Source organism: Salmo salar, chromosome 14 (genome assembly GCF_965601325.2).
Source record: "Salmo salar chromosome 14, fSalSal1, whole genome shotgun sequence".
NCBI lineage: Eukaryota > Metazoa > Chordata > Actinopteri > Salmoniformes > Salmonidae > Salmo > Salmo salar.
Window position 1 is genome coordinate 82,046,948 of NC_138304.1, and position 21,621 is coordinate 82,068,568.

The 21,621-nt window shown below is 45.1% G+C and overlaps 1 protein-coding gene across 2 annotated transcripts in view; it reads left to right on the forward strand.

Annotated features, from left to right (window-relative positions):
- The window catches only part of LOC106570306 (retinoic acid receptor beta), a 282,569-nt gene that overhangs the window by 83,839 nt on the left and 177,109 nt on the right, over positions 1 to 21,621 (forward strand). The window contains exon 1 of one of the 2 annotated variants that reach the window (XM_014142480.3): positions 20,448 to 21,485. The exons of the other annotated variant lie outside the window; for it this stretch is intronic. The gene's annotated coding sequence lies outside the window, so the exon portion shown is untranslated. Of the gene's footprint in view, positions 1 to 20,447; positions 21,486 to 21,621 lie in introns of those variants that run through there. 2 annotated transcript variants of the gene reach the window in all.

A 21,621-nucleotide genomic window follows, 5' to 3' on the forward strand; every position in this document is an offset into this window, starting at 1 on the left:
TTTGATGATCTTCATCAGAAGGCACTTCCAGGAATCCCAGGTCCACAACAAATGTTGTTTTGTTCAATAAAGTCCATAATTTATGTCCAAATAACTCCTTGTTGTTCGTGCGTTCAGTAAGCAGTTTAATATGGGCACATATTTTTTCCGAAATTGTCAATACTGCCTCCTATCCTTAAGTAGCTGTAAGAGGTCAAAGATACACTTCTCCTTGATGTAACCACATTGTCCGATTTCAAAAAGGCTTTACAGCGAAAGCAAAACATTAGATTATGTTAGGAGAGTCCATAGACAAAGATAATCACACAGCCATTTTCCAAGCAAGGACATGGTTGACTTTTTCTCAGGTTTTTGACTGCCATATGAGTTCTGTTATACTCACAGACACCATTCAAACCATTTTAGAAACTTCAGTGTTTTCTATCCAAATCTATTAATAATATTCTAGTTTCTGGGCCAGAGTAGTAACCTGTTTAAAATGGGTACATTTTTCATCCGGCTGTGAAAATACTGCCCCCTAGCCCAGACAGGTTAAAGTAATGATGGACTGTCGTTTCTCTTTTCTTGTTTGACCTCTTCTTGCCATAATGTGGACTTTGTCTTTTACCAAATAGGGTTATCTTGTGTATAACACCACTACCTTGTCACAACACAACTGATTGGCTCAAACGCATTAAGGAAAGAAATTCCACAATTTAACTTTTAACAAGGCACAACTGTTAATTGAAATGCATTCCAGGTACCTCATGAAGCTGATTGAGAGAATGCCAAGAATGTGCAATGCTGTCATCAAGGTAAAGGGTGGCTGCTTTGAAGAATCTAAAATATATTTTGATTTGTTTAAAAAAACATTTGGTTTCTACATTCCATATGTGTTATTTCATATTTGTGATCTCTTCACTATTATTCTACAACGTAGAAAATATTAAAAACAAAGAAAAACCCTTGAATGAGTAGAGGTGTCCAAACTTTTGACTGGTACTATATATAAATCATTCTGTCTCTCTCTTGTTCTGTCTCACTTTGTTGCAGATTGTTTTTAGACAGTTCAGAGATTCTAAGTGTGGAGTTCTGAGAGTCTAAAAGAACAGAGGAAATGGAAAGAATGATAAGGAGTGCATCTCCTCGGCTACACAGAAAAATCTACTCAGTGGAGTTGTTTTGCTGTTACAATGGGTTCCACTTCGATCCCCTAGGAGTCATCTTTTCAGATAGGAGTTAAAAACTTTTTTCTTTCCAAGTAGCTTTCTTCCCCCCTCCATTCAGTTCTCAATTTCCAGTCTAGTATTGTATGAATTCTGTGAAAACATTTTAACCAGTATGTTTCTCCTACTACAGTGAAGTACGTTATCAGAGATAAGCTAGATGCATTAGCACAAGTTTGTTAAGACTAATGGCTCCATGTATGACTGGTACTGTGTGTGTTCGTGCATGTGTTTGCGTGTGTGTGTAACATTAAATTACATTTCTGTACATCTGTGAAACTAAATCTCAGGGACTGTAAAAGCATATCACTAAGTCCTTTTCTCTCTGGCCCCCATTGATGTCTGTACCGTTGTGTACAAACATGTGCCAGTAGAGTTAACTGCCAAAGTAATGTAAACACTTTAGTAAATGAGGGATACTAAGTATATCCAACATAACAAGATCCCCTTATTGTATGGGACACTTTTAAATGTACCTTTAGAGGCCATGCAATTAAATTCTCATCTTTAAAACAAAAGCAATTTAGGTCAAAGAGTTATATTTACAAAGGAAATAGAGGGACTAACAGTACAGATAACAAACAAAAAAACTACCAGAGAGGCACAGAATAAGTTAGTGGAAAAACAAAAATAACTGGAGGAACTTATTCAAGAAAGATCAAGTGTAATATATTATAGAAATAAAGTCAACTGGATGGAATATGGGAAAAAATTCAACAATATTTATTTTTTCAACATAAATACTGGCAAAAATAATTTACTGAAACAAACAATATTTTGAAAGAGGAAGCAAAGTACTTTAAGCTTATGTTTTGACTGTCTACTCCATCTCCACTAACCGAAGGTAATTGCAATGCTTTTTTTCTATGAATAATGTAAAATTAACAGCTGTACAGAAAGACTCTTAAGAAGGCCAAGTTACAGAGGAGGAATTTCTTGATGCAAATAAAGTCAGGAAAAACTCCAGGGCTTTATGGCATACCAGTTAAGGTTAAACAAACTTTTTTTGATGTAGTCAGAGGACCGTTACTAGCATATTTTAACCACTCCTATACAAATGGTAGACAATTAGATACTCAAAAAGGTCTGATTTCACTATTACTGAAACAGGACCCAGGTGGTAAATATAAAGATCCAGCCCATTTGAAAAATTGGAGGCCCCTTACACTTCAATGTTGTGATGCAAAAATCCGAGCAAAATGCCGCATAGAATTAAAAAGGTATTGTCGGATATTATTCATCCTAATCAGACAGGTTATTTACATGGACGATACAGTGGAGATCATATAAGACAGGCAATGGAAATAGTAGAACACTTTGAAAAATCTGAGAAACCAGGCCTGGTATTCATAGCTGACTTTGAAAAGGCTTTTGAGAAAGTACGACTGGAATTTATATATTAATGCCTGGAATATTTATATTTGAGTATCTTATTCCACGGGTTAAAGTTTTATATATATATAGTAACCCTATGTTTAAAATAGTAAATAATGTGTCATGATCGTCAAAAGGAGTAGACCAAGATGCAGCGTGGTAAGTGTTCATCCTTGTATTTATTTTAAATCAGAACACTAAACACAAAATAAGAAACAATGATAACGACCGTCACGTCTTGCAGGCTTAACAAGCAGTACAAAAATAAGAGCCCACAACTACAGGTGGGGAAAGGCTGCCTAACTATGATTCCTAATCAGAGACAACGATAGACAGCTGCCTCTGATTAGGAACCATACTCGGCTCAACACAAAGAAATAGACACCATAGAATGCCCACCCCACACCCTGACCTAACCACATAGAGAAACAAACCGTCTCTCTCAGGTCAGGGCGTGACATAATGGATACTTCTCAGAAGTATTAAACTGTCAAGTGGAGTTAAACAAGGTTGTCCACTATTGGCATATCATTTATTATGGCCATCGAAATGTTAGCTATTAAAATCAGGTCCAACAATAATATCAAGGGGCTAGAAATCCAGGGCTTAAAAACAAAGGTGTCTTTGTATGTTGATGATTCATGTTTCCTTTTCAATCCTCCATTTGGATCCCTCCACAGCCTCATACTGTCACGTCCTGACCATAGAAAGATGTTATTTTCTATGGTAGAGTAGGTCAGGGCGTGACAAGGTTTTTTCCCCTTTGTTTTCTATTTCTATGTTTAGGTTCTAGTTTTGTATTTCTATGTTGGGGTTTTGTTTGGGATGATCTCCAATTAGAGGCAGTTGGTCCTCATTGTCTCTAATTGGAGATCATACTTAAGTAGGGTTTTTTTCACCTGGGTTTGTGGGAGATTGTCTTTGAGTTAGTGTTTGTTTCACCTCTGCGTCACAGTTTGTTGTTTTGTTATTCAGTTTATTTATATGTATTGCATAGTTTCACAGTATAAATAAAATGTGGAACGACACACGCTGCACTTTGGTCCTCTCATTCCTACGACAACCATGACACATACAGGATCTAGATAATTTTTCGAACCTCTCTGGATTGCAATCAAATGATGATAAGTGTACTATATTACATATTGTATCAGTAAAAAATACAACTTTTACATTACCGTGTAGTTTACCAATAAGTACTAGGTTATCAAGGCACAAGGCGAGACCCAGATGCAGACACAGGAGGCAGATGGAGTCTTACAATGTTTATTAATCCAAAAGGGGTAGGCAAGAGAATGGTCGTGTACAGGCAAAAGGTCATAACCAGTTCAGAGTCCGGCAGTGGTCAAACAGGGAAGAGAATAGAAAAGGGGATAGAAAAGCAGAAGAGAATAGAAAAGGAGCTTCTTACGGGGAAAAACATGCTGGTTGACCTGACTAAACATACAAGACGAACTGGCACAAAGAGACAGGAAGCACAGGGATAAATACACTGGGGAAAATAAGCGACACCTGGGGGGGGTGGAGACAATCACAGGGACAGGTGAAACAGATCAGGTCGTGACACTAGGTATTCATATCCTGAAGGAAAGAAATTATCTCACTACAATACATTTTAATAGAAAGTTAACAAAAATAGATAAGCTCTTGCTACCATGGAAAGGAAAATACCTGTCTATTTTTGGAAAAAATGACATTGATTAACTCTTTAGTCATATCCTAGTTTGCCTATTTGCTTATGGCCCTGGTGTTTCCTCTGACACATTGGTGCGGCTGGCTTCCGGGTTAAGCGAGCAGTGTGTCAAGAAGCAGTGCTGCTTGGGAGGGTCGTGTTTCGGAGGATGCATGGCTCTTGACCTTCGCCTCTGTCACGCCCTGGCCATAGAGAGATTTTTGTTCTCTATTTTGGTTAGGCCAGGGTGTGACTAGGGTGGGCATTCTATGTTCCGTTTTCTATGTTTTGTGTATTTCTTTGTTTTGCCCAGGTATGGCTCTCAATCAGGGACAGCTGCCTATCGTTGTCTCTGATTGGGAGCCATACTTAGGTAGCCTTTTCCCACAGGGTTTTTGTGGGTAGTTGTTTTCTGTCTTGTGTTTTTCACCTGACAGAGCTGTGCATATTGTTCCACTTTGTTTTTGATTCAGTGTTCAGATAAAATAAATACCATCATGAACACGTACCACGCTGCACCTTGGTAGTTACAGTTGGTAGTTACAGCCTCTTCTGAGTCCGTAGGGGAGTTGCAGCGATGAGACAAGACTGTAACTACCAATTGGGGAGAAAAAGGGTAAAAGTTAAAAAGAAAACGTAAAAAAATTAAATGGAAGAGGCAAGTGGAAGGGGGAGTGGAAGTGAAAGGTAAGGAACTTGTCTGTCGGCCCTGAATTAAATACCTTTAAAATTGACAGCAGTGCCATACAGGTTACAAAATACTTGGTACATTACTAGAATGCTACATTACCATGGCAATGTGACAATGTTGTCTATTTACTACAAAAACACAGTGGTTGAGGAAAGAACAAACATCTCATTTAGGTCTATGAATGTTGAAATAAAACCTGTGTGTGTGTGCGTGCATGGGTGTGGGTCACTATGTATTCCTGGGTGAAGTGTGAGTGTGCGTGCATGTGTTCCGTGTGTGCTTTCCTACAAACATTTAAGAGGCTGTATCAGAGAGGCCTCCATGGGAGAGAGCAGTCTCGTAAACCAGACTGACTGATGAGCAGCTCAATGATTTGGAGCTGTCTTTTATCTTACCCCCCTCTCTTTTTCTCTTTCTTTCTACAGTATCTCTTCTCTCTATTGCGCTGTCTTCTCTCCTCTCTATTGCGCTCTTTTCTCTCCTCTCTTTCTCTTCTATCTCTCTCTGTATCTCTCTCCTCTTTCTGTCTCTGTCTCACTCTTTCGTCTCGCTCTCTCCTCTCTTTTCAACCTGTTGAGTGTCAACGTCCCCCCACCCCACCATTCCCTGAGGCCTAGAAGTAGTGGCAGCAGCATCAAACCTCTTAGGATTTTCTACATATTCTACATCCTCACCTCCAGCCTCGTAACTCTGCTCTCTCACATCTAATGGCGGCAGAGTAAAACGAATGTGACAAAATTTATGTTATTGCAACAAAGCTCATTGGAGTAGGATAGCAGGTCTCCTCTCCTCACAGCCACCTGCTTGCTCTTGCTCCCTCTCTCTCGCTATCTCTTTCTCTCTCGCTCAATGTATTTATCCCCTCTCTCTCACTCCCTTTCTCTCTCTCTCCATTGGGAGTTCTTGAGGTGAGGTTAAACATGCTGCAGTGCATCGATCGTTCATAGTAACATGTATTTTGTATGAGTTCTGACAATACTGCCGCTGTGTATTTGACCAAAAAATATGCCGGTAAAATACCTCAGCTGAAAGGAGCACGCTGGGTTCATCACATTACAGGCCTAACCCAATAACCTGTATGTGTGTGTCAAAATATATTAGCTGCAGGTACATTTTGACAGTCAGTGTCCTGGGATTGCGTTCCCCACCTTTGTGCCACTGTTTCCTAAACCTTCTCCTACACTCTGATTCCCTGAACCCCCAATCCTGCTCCAACATGAAACACAGCTGGAGTGTGTGTGTAACTATGTGTTTAACATCTTAACATCATGGAGAACGAGGTGTGTGACTTGTTTGTTGAAGAGGAAAAACATTCATCTAACATGAAAAGTGCCACAAGGGAACTGCTAGAATCACTCTCTCTACCTCCGTTTTCCATCCCTCTCTCTCTTTTTCTTTCTCCTCTCTCCCTCCCCCTCTCTCTCTGCCCATCCCCCCTCCTCTTTCTTTCTCCCTCTCTCTTTCCCTCTCTCCCTCTCTGACAGGGCAGGCCGGATAGTAAGACGACGGAGGGGACATTATCAGTCAGCCAGGTCGTTCATTATGACGTGTGGTTCCACACCACTTTAACAGCACCCTAACTGCAGATTAGTGTCTTATGACCTCCATTATCCTGCCGCAGTTTATAACTCTGTTAAATAGGATTTAGCACTAGGGTCTGATGGCTCCTCCACCTCCACCACACCTCCGCTCCTCCCCACTCGTTTCCTACAGTACTCCTCATCCGGAGGGAGACAGACTGGGGAGGAGGGAGACAGACTGGGGAGGAGGGAGACAGATTGGGGAGGAGGGAGACAGACTGGGGAGGAGGGAGACAGACTGGGGAGGAGGGAGACAGACTGGGGAGGAGGGAGAGCAGAGGAAAGGCAGCCAGCAGCCTGAGGACCAGGGCTTTGGGTTGGAAATCAGACCGATTTTAATGGGGTAAATCACTTTCTTTTTCTAACTTATTTTGATGTTTTTTCTTGTCCCTGATCTGTTAAAAAAAATATATATATATATATATATATATATATATATATACTGGTCAAAAAAATAAAGGGAACACTTAAACAACACAATGTAACTCCAAGTCAATCACACTTCTGTGAAATCAAACTGTCCACTTAGGAAGCAACACTGATTGACAATAAATGTCACATGCTGTTGTGCAAATGGAATAGACAACAGGTGGAAATTATAGGCAATTAGCAAGACACCCCCAATAAAGGAGTGGTTCTGCATGTGGGGACCACAGACCACTTCTCAGTTCCTCTGCTTCCTGGCTGATGTTTTGGTCACTTTTGAATGCTGGCGGTGCTTTCACTCTAGTGGTAGCATGAGACGGAGTCTACAACCCACACAAGTGGCTCAGGTAGTACAGCTCATCCAGGATGGCACATCAATGCGAGCTGTGGCAAGAAGGTTTGCTGTGTCTGTCAGCGTAGTGTCCAGAGCATGGAGGCGCTACCAGGAGACAGGCCAGTACATCAGGAGACGCCGTGGAGAACGTTCTGCTGCCTGCAACATCCTCCAGCATGACCGGTTTGGCGGTGGGTCAGTCATGGTGTGGGGTGGCATTTCTTTGGGGGGCTGCACAGCCCTCCATGTGCTCGCCAGAGGTAGCCTGACTGCCATTAGGTACCGAGATGAGATCCTCAGACCCCTTGTGAGACCATATGCTGGTGCGGTTGGCCCTGGGTTCCTCCTAATGCAGGACAATGCTAGACCTCATGTGGCTGGAGTGTGTCAGCAGTTCCTGCAAGAGGAAGGCATTGATGCTATGGACTGGCCCGCCCGTTCCCCAGACCTGAATCCAATTGAGCACATCTGGGACATCATGTCTCGCTCCATCCACCAACGCCACGTTGCACCACAGACTCTCCAGGAGTTAGCGGATGCTTTAGTCCAGGTCTGGGAGGAGCTCCCTCAGGAGACCATCCGCCACCTCATCAGGAGCATGCCCAGGCGTTGTAGGGAGGTCATACAGGCACGTGGAGGCCACACACACTACTGAGCCTCATTTTGACTTGTTTTAAGGACATTACATCAAAGTTGGATCAGTCTGTAGTGTGGTTTTCCACTTTAATTTTGAGTGTGACTCCAAATCCAGACCTCCATGGGTTGATAAATTGGATTTCCATTGATTATTTTTGTGTGATTTTGTTGTCAGCACATTCAACTATGTAAAGAAAAAAGTATTTAATAAGATTATTTCTTTCATTCAGATCTAGGATGTGTTGTTTAAGTGTTCCCTTTATTTTTTTGAGCAGTATATATATATATATATATCTTACCATCTACTCATAGTATGAACTTGAAAGATATTTTTCTGTATTTAGAACGGATGAAAAGGTACTCGAAGGTTCGCTCGATCGATGCTCAAGGCTAAATGAATTAAGATGATATGAGAAGATGAGAGAAAAAACATCCTTCTAGTCTTAGAGATAGTATTCAGCAGTTCAAGGACAGTATTTACGTATGAGGGAAAGTCCCATTAACATTGGTTGGAGAGAACATTCATTTTCTTTCACTGAAATCTCAACTATTTCCTCTCAAAGTATGTCTGCTGAAAGAAGAACTACAAGTGCTTGAGAGAAATGGGAGGATGAAAGTAGAGAAACAGAAAAGCGGAAGTATATGCGCATGAGGGTCCATTAACATTGGTTGGGGAGAACATTGAAGAGAGGTTTTTGTTGTTGTTGATGTGAGTTAGTAGTTGGTATTGAACAGAAAATAAACACTCGCTATTCACCAGTACTACTAGTCAATCATAGCATATTGGATGTACAGTATTATAAACTCAGCAAAAAAAGAAAGTCCTCTCACTGTCAACTGCGTTCTATTTTCATCAAACTTAAGTATTTGTATGAACATAACAAGATTCAACAACTGAGACAAGTTCCACAGACATGTGACTAACAGGAATGGAATAATGTGTCCCTGAACAAAGGGGGGGTCAAAATCAAAAGTAACAGTCAGTATCTGGTGTGGCCACCAGCTGCATTAAATACTGCAGTGCATCTCCTCCTCATGGACTGCACCAGATTTGCCAGTTCTTGCTGTGAGATGTTACCCCACACTTCCACCAAGGCACCTGCAAGTTCCCGGACATTTCTGGGGGGAATGGCCCTAGCCCTCACCCTCCGATCCAACAGGTCCCAGACGTGCTCAATGGGATTGAGATCCTGGCTCTTCGCTGGCCATGGCAGAACACTGACATTCCTGTCTTGCAGGAAATCACGCACAGAACGAGCAGTATGGCTGGTGACATTGTCATGCTGGAGGGTCATGTCAGGATGAGCCTGCAGGAAGGGTACCACATGAGGGAGGAGGATGTCTTCCCTGTAACGCACAGCGTTGAGATTGCCTGCAATGACAACAAGCTCAGTCCGATGATGCTGTGACACACCTTCCTAGACCACGACGGACCCTCCACCTCCAAATCGATCCCACTCCAGAGTACAGACCTCGGTGTAACGCTCATTCCTTCGATGATAAACGCGAATCCGACCATCACCCCTGGTGAGAAAAGTGCTCTTCACTGACAAAACCGCGACTCGTCAGTGAAGAGCACTTTTTGCCAGTCCTGTCTGGTCCAGCGACGGTGGGTTTGTGCCCATAGGTGACGTTGACTACAACCCCTCAGTCCAGCCTCTCTCAGCCTATTGCGGACCGTCTGAGTGCTGATGGAGGGATTGTGTGTTCCTGGTGTAACTCGGGCAGTTGTTGTTGCCTTCCTGTACCTGTCCCGCAGGTGTGATGTTTGGATGTACCGATCCTGTGCAGGTGTTGTTACACGTGGTCTGTCACTGCGAGGACGATCAGCTGTCCGTCCTGTCTCCCTGTAGTGCCGTCTTAGGCGTCTCACAGTACGGACATTGCAATTTATTGCCCTGGCCACATCTGCAGTCCTCATGCCTCCTTGCAGCATGCCTAAGGCACGTTCACGCAGATGAGCAGGGACCCTGGGTATCTTTCTTTTGGTGTTTTTCAGAGTCAGTAGAAAGGCCTCTTTAGTGTCCTAAGTTTTCATAACTGTGACCTTAATTGCCTACCGTCTGTAAGCTGTTCGTTTTTTAATGTTAAGGGTGTGTACGGAGGCGAAAGTCAGGTGCAGGAGATCAGAGTGTAGTAAACAGGCGCACTTTAATTCCGGTCCAAAAACGACAGCACATAAAAACATAAACGTGCCAAAAACACGGAACATAACAAAAGTATGGCGCCTGACAATATCCACATAACAATAAACAATTACACACAAAGACATGGAGGGAACAGAGGACTAAATACATGCAGTGTGATTATGGAATGAAAACCAGGTGTGTATGGAACAAATGGACATATGAGAAATGGAGCGGCGATGGCTAGAACGCTGGTGACGCCGAACGCTGCCCGAACAAGGAGAGGAGCCGACTTCGGCGGAAGTCGTGACAGTGCCCCCCCTTGATGTGCGGCTCCAGCGGCGCGCCAACACCGGCCTCGGGGACTACCCGGAGGGCGAGGTGCAGGGCAATCTGGCCGGCGATGGTGAAACTCCCGCAGGAGTTCGGGGTCCAAAACATCCTCAACCGGGACCCAGCACCTCTCCTCCGGACCGTACCCCTCCCACTCCACGAGGTACTGAAGGCCCCCTGCCCGACGCCTCGAGTCCAGGATGGAACGAACGGAGTACGCCGGGGAACCCTTGATGTCCAGAGGGGGCGGAGGGACCTCCCGCACCTCAGAATCCTGGAGCGGACCAGCCACCACCGGCCTGAGGAGAGACACATGGAATGAGGGGTTAATACGGTAATCAGAGGGAGCTGTAATCTGTAACACACCTTGTTTACCCCCCTCAGGACTTTAAATGGCCCCACAAACCACGGACCCAGCTTCCGGCAGGGCAGGCGGAGGGGTAGGTTTCGGGTCGAGAGCCAGACCCGGTCCTCCGGTGCGAACACCGGGGTCTCACTGCAGTGACGGTCCGCGCTGTTTTTTTTGGCGAAGCGCCGTTCGCTGGAGGTGAACATGGGCGGCCTCCCATGTCTCCTCCGCTCCTGAACCAGTTGTCCACCGCAGGAGCCTCGGTCTGACCCTGATGCCACGGCACCAGAACCGGCTGGTACCCCAATACGCACTGAAAGGGGGAGAGGTTAGTGGAGGAGTGGCGAAGTGAGTTCTGTGCCATCTCGGCCCAGGGCACGAACGCCGCCCACTCCCCCGGCCGGTCCTGGCAATAGGACCGCAGAAACCTGCCCACATCCTGGTTGTCTCTCTACCTGCCCGTTACTCTCGGGGTGAAAACCCAAGGTAAGGCTGATCGAGACCCCCAGACGTTCCATGAACGCCTTCCAGACTCTCGACATGAACTGGGGACCCCGATCAGACACTTTATCCTCAGGCACACCGTGGTGCCGGAAGACATGAGTAAACAGGGCTTCCACAGTCTGTAGGGCCGTAGGAAGACTGGGCAGAGGGAGGAGACGACAGTACTTAGAGAAACGATCCACAACGACCAGGATCGTAGTGTTTCCTTGTGAAAGTTGTAGATCGGTTAAAAAATCCACAGACAGGTGTGATCAAGGTCGTTGTGGAACGGGTAAGGGGTGTAGCTTACCTCTGGGCAGGTGTCTCGGAGCCTTACACTGGGCACACACCGAGCAGGAGGAAACATAAACCCTCACGTCCTTAGCCAAGGTGGGCCACCAGTACTTCCCAGTCAGACAGCGCACCGTCTGACCGATCCCTGGATGACCAGAGGAGGGTGACGCAATAGATCAATTGGTCACGGACAGCAGACAGAATGTACATACGCCCGACAGGACACTGGAGGGGAGCGGCCTCTGTATGCAACGCCTGCTCAATGTCCGCGTCCAGCTCCCACATGACCGGCGCTACCAAGCAAAAGAGGCCTGGAGTATGGGAGTCTGATCCATGGGCCGCTCCTCTGTGTCATACAGCCGGGACAGTGCGTCTGCCTTTGTATTCTGGGAACCTGGTCTGTAGAACAGGGTAAACACAAAACGGGTAAAGAACATGGCCCACCTTGCCTGACGAGGATTCAGTCTCCTCGCTGCCCGGATGTACTCCAGGTTGCGGTGGTCAGTCCAGATGAGGAAAGGGTGTTTAGCCCCCTCAAGCCAATGTCTCCACGCCTTCAACGCTTTAACCACAGCCAACAGCTCCTGGTCCCCCACATCATAGTTACGCTCCACTGGGCTGAGCTTCTTCGAGAAGAAAGCACAGGGGCGGAGTTTTGGTGGTATACCCGAGCGCTGTGAGAGCACGACTCCTATCCCACGTTGGATGTCCTAGTGCAGGCTGCACCGATAGTGGTCGATGAGGGCCCTGTATTTCCAGCCTCGGATGCGTCCACCTCCACTAAGAACGACAAAGAGGGATCCGGATGAGCCAGCACGGGAGCCGAAGTAAACAGAGCTCTTAGCTGCCCAAAAGCCCTGTCCACCTCAGCCAACCACTGCAACCATACTGGACCCCCCTTCAGCAGTGAGGTAATGGGATCAGCCACCTGCTCAAAACCCCGGATACATTTCCGGTAGTAATTGGCAAACCCTAAAAATTGCTGCACCTCCTTTACCATGGTGGGAGTCGGCCAATTACACATGGCTTCAATGTGGTCACTCTCCATCTCCACCCCTGATGTGGAAATGCGATACCCTAGGAAGGAGACGACCTGCTGAAAGAACAGGCATTTCTTGGCCTTGACGTACAGGTCATGCTCCAATAGTCGTCCAAGTACCTTGCGTACCAAGGACACATGCTCGGCGCGTGTAGCGGAGTATATCAGAATGTCATCGATATACACCACTACACTACACCCTGCCCATGCCGGTCCCTGAAAATCTTGTCTACAAAGGATTGGAAAACTGATGGAGCATTCATCAACCTGTACGGCAAGACTAAGTACTCATAATGCCCTGAGGTGGTACTAAACACTGTCTTCCACTCGTCTCCCTCCTGGATACGCACCAGGTTATACGTACTCCTGAGATCCAGTTTCGTGAAGAAGCGCGCCCCATGCATTGACTCAATCGCCGTGGTGATAAGAGGTAGCATGTAACTGTACCTCACCGTGATTTCATTGAGATCTCTATAGTCAATGCACGGGTGTAGACCTCCATCCTTCTTCACAAAAAAGAAACTTGAGGAGGCAGGTGAAGTAGAGGACTGAATGTACCCCTGACGCAGGGATTCAGAGACATATGTCTCCATAGCCACCGTCTCCGCTTGCGACAGGGAATACACGTGACTCCTGGGAAGCGCAGCGTCTACCAGGAGATTTATCGCAAAATCCCCCCGTCGATAAGGTGGTAATTGAGTTGCCTTCTTTTTACAGAAGGCGAGAGCCAAATCGGCATATTCTGGTGGGATGCGCACGGTGGTGACCTGGTCTGGACTTTCCACCGTGGTAGCACCAACGGAAACCCATACACACCTCCCCGAGCACTCTCGCGACCAACCCGTGAGAGCCCTCTGTTGCCAGGAAATGGTGGGGTTATGACGAGCCAACCAGGGAAGGCCTAGTACCACGGGAAACGCAGGAGAGTCAATGAGGAAGAGACTGATTTTCTCCTCTTGACCCCTCCATGGCCAATGAGATGGTGGCTTCCCTGATTAGCCCGGAACATAATGGTCGACTATCCAGAGCGTGAACGGGGAAAGGTCTAACTACAGGAATAATGGGGATCCCTAAACTAAGGGTTAACGCTCTGTCGATAAAATTCCCACCTGCGCCTGAATCGACGAGCGCCTTATGCTGGGAATGCGAGGAAAAATCTGGGAAACAAACAGGTACAAACAGGTGGTCAACAGAGGACTCTGGATGAGTGTGGTGCAGACTCACCTGGGGTGATGCCAGAGTGCCCTGCCTGTTGCCTCGACTCCCAGAGGAACCGACACGGCACCGACTGGCAGTGTGCCCTCTGCGGCCACAGATGGTGCACGTGATGGCTCCTCCTCCAATCTCCCTACGTGCAGCCCCTCCCAACTCCATGGGCACCGGAGCGAGGGTGCTGGAAGATGGCACAGACAGAGCCCCCTCTGGACGTCCGCGGGTGACCAGCAGGTTATCCAACCGGATGAACAAATCCACCAGTTGGTCAAAAGGGATGGTGGCATCCCTGCAGGCCAGCTCACGTCGGACGTCCTAGCGCAGGCTGCACCGATAGTGGTCGATGAGGGCCCTGTCGTTCCAGCCTGCTCTGGCGGCCAAGTTCCGGAATTCCAGGGCGAATTCCTGGGCGCTCCTCGTCCCCTGCCTCAAATGGAAGAGCCGTTCCCCCGCCGCTCTACCTTCGGGGGGATGGTCGAAGATGGCCCGGAAGCGACGGGTGAACTCCTTGAAGTGGTCCAACGCCGCGTCTCCTTCTCCCCACACGGCGTTTGCCCACTCCCCGAGAGGCATGAGATGAGGGCAGACACTTTCTCCCTTCCCGAGGGAGCTGGGTGCAGAGTGGCCAGGTAGAGGTCCAGTTATAACAGGAATCCCTGGCACTGTGCTGCCGGCCCATCATACTCCCTGGGAAGGGAGAGACGCATCCCACTGGGACTGGCTCCGGACAGGATGGGTAGAGGTAACCCTGGTTGCGCTGGTCGAGGCACTTGGAAGACTTCCTGTCTCTCCCAGCGGTCCATAGTCTGAACAACGCGATCTATCATGGCACCAAGATGATGTAACATAGCAGAATGTCACTGGACGCGCTCCTCGACTCCTCTAACCGGGGTACCTGCTCCTGCTGACTCCATGGTTCGGTGTGTAATTCTGTTAGGGGTGTGTACGGAGGTTAAGTCAGGTGCAGGAGATCAGAGTGTAGTAAACAGGAGCACTTTAATTCCGGTCCAAAAATGTCAGCACATAAAAACATAAACGTGCCAAAAACACGGAACATAACAAAAGTATGGCGCCTGACAATATCCACATAACAATAAACAATTACACACAAAGACATGGAGGGGAACAGAGGACTAAATACACGCAGTGTGATTATGGAATGAAAACCAGGTGTGTATGGAACAAGACAAAACAAATGGACATATGAGAAATGGAGTGGATATGGCTAGAAAGCTGGTGACGTCGATCGCCTAACGCTGCCCGAACAAGGAGAGGAGCCGACTTCGGCGGAAGTCGTGACACTTAATGACCGTTCCACAGGTGCATGTTCAATAATTGTTTATGGTTCATTGAACAAGCATGGGAAACAGTGTTTAAACCCTTTACAATGAAGATCTGTGAAGTTATTCGGATTTTTACAAATTATCTTTGAAAGACAGGGTCCTGAAAAAGAGACGTTTCTTTTTTTGCTGAGTTTATATAGTCGGGTGAAACTTTGGTTTTAGAAGTGGGAGTGACATAACTGGGGTAGATCAGCTGCAATATTGCAGATTATGGCTTCCATCAATGTAATTGTCTGCATAATTTCCAATCCCCCATATATTTTTTTACCAATATATTATCCTTTATTATTTTCACCTAACCCTACCACCCCTCCCCTAATTGGAGTAAACTAATGGACAACAACATTTAGGCTTCTACTTCCAGCTTATACATACTATATATACACATTTTACGGACACAGTATATTTTACAATAGTTATCTTTTGTTTGTTTTTATTCCCATCCTTCAGCTCCACTGAACCCCTCCCATCTATCTCTGAAGAACATCCAGTTTTGATTTCTATTTGCCATATATAACTGTGCTGTGATGTTTCACAAAAGTTCTTAACCTTTCTATTCTCATAAATTTTACATATTGTAAATTAAATATAAACATCATTGCTAAGACTATTGTTAATTATTCATCGATTGATTATGACTTTTAAATCACCCAGCAGTGCTATTTGCAGAGGGGTTATAACTTGGCACATTTCCTGCATTTATACACAATCTAATATGAGCCGTGGCCCTTCTAGCCGTCTCTATTTACAACAACAAACAGTAAGCAAAAATGCCCACAGTCATCAAGCTAGGTAAGAGATTATTAAATATGTTAAAGTGATTGATAAGACTGAACTAAATCCATGATAATTAAATAATCAATATTGTGTTGCACCTTTTAACCAATAGCCTAACAAATGAACAACTCTTACAAATAAAGTACAAAGACAACTTTTGATGGACTTTAAGACATCCTCTATATCAAATTTCAGCCAGACTGCCCAGCCAACCCGTGCTGCCTAAACTCCTGACCCCCACCAGTCTAGTCAATAACTCAACTCTCTCCCAAATACGACTTCCTTCCCATCTTTTTTTTGTATCAAGTGAAAGGTGTGGGAATCAAAAGTTGAATGATAACACACATACACCTACACAATAACACACAGAAACAGTACACCCTCCATATAATTCATATCATAGGCCTAATAGTACTGTAGAGTTCTTTTTACTTGCACACAATATAGCTGGGTCACCCCGTCCTGTCCCTAGGGGTCTACGGCAAGAGTGACAACAGTACGGCAGACGCCTAGGGCCAAGACTGAGAAGCCCAGCAGCTAGGGATTGCCTAAATAGCTATCTCCCCTGACTTGGGCATGTTTTCAATACAGACTCCTTTTGTCGTACAGTATTCCATATTACATTTACATTTACGTCATTTAGCAGACGCTCTTATCCAGAGCGACTTACAAATTGGTGCATTCACCTTATGATATCACATATAAGGCATCTAGACCTTATGAAAGTTTTACAGTATACCCTTAATCTTAAAACAAATCTAGTGATACTGTACATAACTTGACATTTCTTCCATACATTGTTGGAGGATAACCAACCTTCCAATTAATGGTAATGCAGTTATTAGCCACTATAAATGCTAGGTTACACAGTTTCTTCTGATAAGTCTCCAGTATCAACATTTCCAAGCAAACAAAAACAGGGAGAAGGGAGAATCTGTAGACATGCCGAGATAAAAGATCATACTCTTTGCCAGAATTCCGCCAGCCTTCACAAGACCACAACATATGCAAATCTGTCCCCTATTGTGTTTTACACCTCCAGTAGAATAATACAATTTCTGAGTGCTTGATATTCAGTTTCACTGGCATATAGTATGTTCTATGGATGGTCTTAAACTGCAGTAATTTATGTCTGAGATTATATGAACATGACTGGGCATTCTAACATATATGTATCCATTCATCATCATCAATATTGTCTCCCAGGTCTTCCTTAAACTTTTGTTTTACATGTTTTGTGTCATTGGGAAAAGCTTCTATCAACTCAGTTGTGTTTGCTGGACAGAGAGAATAAATTGTTGTATCTGAAAAAAAATCACCTCATCTCTGTCACAGACTGGTCTTCCCTGATCCTGCTGAGATCCCTGACACTATCTAATCCTCCTAAATGAGGCATGACAAAAATAATTACCTTGGTGTACATTTATACATTGATTCTGTTCTTGGATAATATAATGGTTCATAATTGAAATTACCATTATTCCCAGATCCAAGACTGTAGCTTTAAGCTTAAGCTGCTATCTTGCTGCTACTGTAGGTCTACCCATCAATTCAAGATCGAACTTTGTATCATTCACTGAATGCAGTGCATTCAGAAAGTATTCAGACCACTTGACTTTTTCTACATTTTGTTTTATTACAGCCTTATTCTAGAATTGATTAAATCATTTTTTTCCTCATCAATCTACACACAATACCCCATAATGACAAAGAAAAAACAGGTTTTTAGAAATGTTTGCAAATGTATTAAAAATCAAAAACTGAAATATCACATTTAGATAAGTATTCAGACCCTTTACTCAGTACTTTGTTGAAGCACCTTTGGCAGCGATTACAGCCTTGAGTATTCTTGGGTATGACGCTACAAGCTTGGCACACCTGCATTTGGGGAGTTTCTCTCATTCTTCTCTGCAGATCATCTCAAGCTCTGTCAAGTTGGATGGGGATTTTCAGGTCTCTGCAGAAATGTTTGATCGGGTTTAAGGCCGGGCTCTGGCTGGGGCACTCAAGGATATTCAGAGACTTGCGTGCTTAGGGTCGTTGTCCTGTTGGAAGGTGAACCTTCTCCCTAGTCTGAGGTCCTGAGCGCTCTGGAGTAGGTTTTTATCAAGGATCTCTCTGTACTTTGCTCCGTTCATCTTTCCCTCGATCCTGACTAGTTTCCCAGCCACTGAAAAACATCCCCACAGCATGATGCTGCCACCACCATGCTTCACTGTAGTTGTGTGGTGCCAGGTTTCCTCCAGACGTAACGCTTGGCATTCAGGCCAACGAGTTCAATCTTGGTTTCAGCAGACCAGGTAATCTTATTTCTCATGGCCAGAGTCCTTTAGGTGCCTTTTGGCAACTCCAAGCGGGCTGCCATGTGCTTTTTACTGAGGAGTGGCTTTGTCTGGCCACTCTACCATAAAGGCCTGATTGGTGGAGTGCTGCATAGATGGTTGTCCTTCTAGAAGGTTCTCCCATCTCCACAGAGGAACTCTGGAGCTCTGTCAGAGTGACAATCGGGTTCTTGGTCACCTCCCTGACCAAGGCCTTTCTCCCCCAATTACTCAGTTTGGCTGGGCGGCCGGCTCTAGGAAGAGTCTTGGTGGTTCCAAACTTCTTCCATTTAAGAATGATTGAGGCAACTGTGTTCCTTGGGACCTTCAATGCAGCAGACATTTTTTGGTACCCTTCCCCAGATCTGTGCCTCAACACAATCCTGTTTTTGTTGTCCCACAGATTATTTTGAAATGGTCCTCTTTCTGCTTTGTATGTGTTAGCCTACCTATAGTATTAAAAGCACATTTTTCGCATTATTCACACACTCAGAATTTGCTGCTTCAACTTCAGTATCCTACAGTACCTCTCCTAGTTGGGTGTGAGAGTTCAAGTGCACTTAGTATGGGTGGTCTCATTGAAATAGCATACGCTGCCTACATGGGCGGAGAATCACGTGGCAGTTAACTTAAATATGAAATCAACTTAAATATGATTAGACTGTAGTTTACTACAGTGTCTGTAAATAAATATTGATAATGAAAAGAAGTGGAGGGAGCTCAACCAACGTGAGTCGAAGTGCAATCAAAAAATGGAATCATCATTGAAAAAGAAAAGGCACAACGCACACGTTGGTTAGGCTACTATGGTGAGCGATCGGTGCACCTTTTCATTTTCAATAAGTATGGATTGCCCATTTATTTGTCTCTGTTTGCAAATTGTCCTCCTAAAAGGTAGGCTTTATCATATAGGACTATGCAAAATGTAGCAATTGTCGCTATCATCATTCTTGCTGCTTCCAGTTCAGTTGCCATACCTGCGAGATCAGGTGTGCGTGGTCTCAATTAAATAGAGTAGGCTATAGCCTATGTATACATGGGCGGAAGGCACAGGGCTGTTATCTTTCCAAGGAAAATTTACTTCCTAAATAGGCCTACGATTAGGCTATAGTTTACTACATTGCCTAGTAATAGGCCTAAATATTGAAAACCCATTTCTGCTCTCTTCAAACTACATCTAGCATATTGGCTGATATAGCCCAGTAATACAATTTAAGGGCCATGTGAGAATCTCTGGTAATTTAACCTATTTCTTAAGTTTATTTTTTGTGCATTTTATATTGCCTATAGGGCGCAAAATTGCTGGGACCATGGCTGGCAAGTGAGCTGCGTCACATATGCCTAAAATAACATTGCGGGACTGCGGTTGGGTTTGGGACCAGTTCTTGCGGTAACTTTAGAATTGTTTATTACTGTGTCAGTGTGAAAAGTAGGGAATTAGCTGGGAAAACGAACAGATCAATAACGTTACATTGACATACTGACTAATACAACTCACATGAAAAACGTCAGAATATCAATCTTCAATCGTTTGGCCGATGGTTTCATTGTTTGCTTCAGGTCTAGTTTGATTGAGGCAAAAATAATAGCTAATGTAAGCCAACTTTTGGCCAGCCAGCTCTCTCTAACGGTACATCAACTGGCCAAAGCTTGCCAAGTTCATTTACTTCTGAAACATGACAAACAATGGCTACAAAACATTTCCATACAAACAATTGTTTTTAGATAGTAATAATAGCCACCTCATATCGCTATCTGACAGATAACTAGACGCTAGAGCTGACCTGGCTGGGGTAGCTAATCACTAGCGTAGATTATCCATTCACCTCAGTCGAGAGGGGATGAAATATTAGCTAACGTTACATGTCAGTTACAATACTCGCTCAGCACTGCGAATAAACACCGTTTTTTTTCTTGTTTAAGTTAAACAGCAGTTACCTTGCCAGCTACATCAGTCAACTAAGCAGTAACCCGTTTCTGCTTCCTTTTACAACTCGGTGAAAGAGTGCAAAAGATACACACTATTTTAAACTCTCCTGTGCTGGTCCAGCCAGTCTTCCAGAAGCTTTGCCTTCACACAGCTTGTCAGCCTGCTCTGTGGTGTTCGCATGGTCCTAAATCCAGTCAGATGAACACTCAAAACAGCCTACCCGACCGCTCGGAGGCGTCTGCATGGTCCTAAAGCACACCGTTGCCCAGCTTTGTATCATATTCCAATAATTAAACTGGGGGGGACAAAAAGGTAGGTGGGAAGGCGTAGCAGTCAGGCGTCTTTTGTCTTCGTCTTGTCGTGTCCGGTGTATATACCTTTTTAGCTATTTTTTCTTCATATATTTTAAAAATATTTTTCTTAACCCTAGCTTCAACATACACTCCTGCAACCTGCCTCACCCAATGTGGTATGGATCTGCTATTTTCTTAACATCAGAACCGGAACCCCCAACAGAGGCTAGCCAGCTAACTAGCTACTAGCTAGTAGTCAGCTAGCCACTGCTAGCGGTCATCAGCTAACCTTTAGCCCGGACAACTCCTGCCAGTCTGCACAACGCGATTCAACCCAGAGCGTATTGGACTTCTTATTCTCCATTTCCCCGGATTCCTACCGCAAGCTCTGAACCTCTTCACTTGGATCATCACAGCTAGCTAGCTGCTATCCGATTGGCTTCTCCTGGCTAACGTCTCTATCCCGACGCAAGCACCAATTAGCCTGGAGCTAGCTTATGCTAAGTCCATCTTCCGGCTAGCTGAAGAGGTCCATCAACCACTCCTTGGGCTACAATACCAATTTTACCAATTGGCCTGGACCCCTGTTATTGCCGATACGGAGCCCCGCCGATCCTTCACGACTGGACTACCGACGTAATCTGCCCGAGTGTTTTTTTCAACTGGCTCACCGGCCGTGACGTCCCCTGAATGCCCATCTGCTAGGATGCTAGCCGCGGCCCGCTAGCTGTCTAGAGCACACCGGACTGTTAGCTGAAGAGGTCCATCAGCCAATTTTTTGGGGGGCTACTATACTTATTTTGCCAATTGGCCTGGACCCTTTTACTATACGGAGTCCTGCTGATCCATCACGACTGATCTGCCGACGTAACCTTACGAAGGGGCTACAACTGACTTCTTCCGTCACGACGTCCCTCTAAGGCCCATCTGCTAGCCTTCTAGCCCCGGGCCTCTAGCTGTCTGAATCGCCGTGTCTCCAGCTCGACCAGCTAGTCACTGGACCCGATGATCACTCGGCTACGCATGCCTCTCCCTAATGTCAATATGCCTTGTCCATTGCTGTTTTGGTTAGTAATTATTGCCTTATTTCATTGTAGAGCCTCTAGCCCTGCTCAATACGCCTTAGCTAACCCTTTAGTTCCACCTCCCACACATGCGGTGAACACACCTGGTTTAAAGGATGTTTCTACAGACAATATCTCT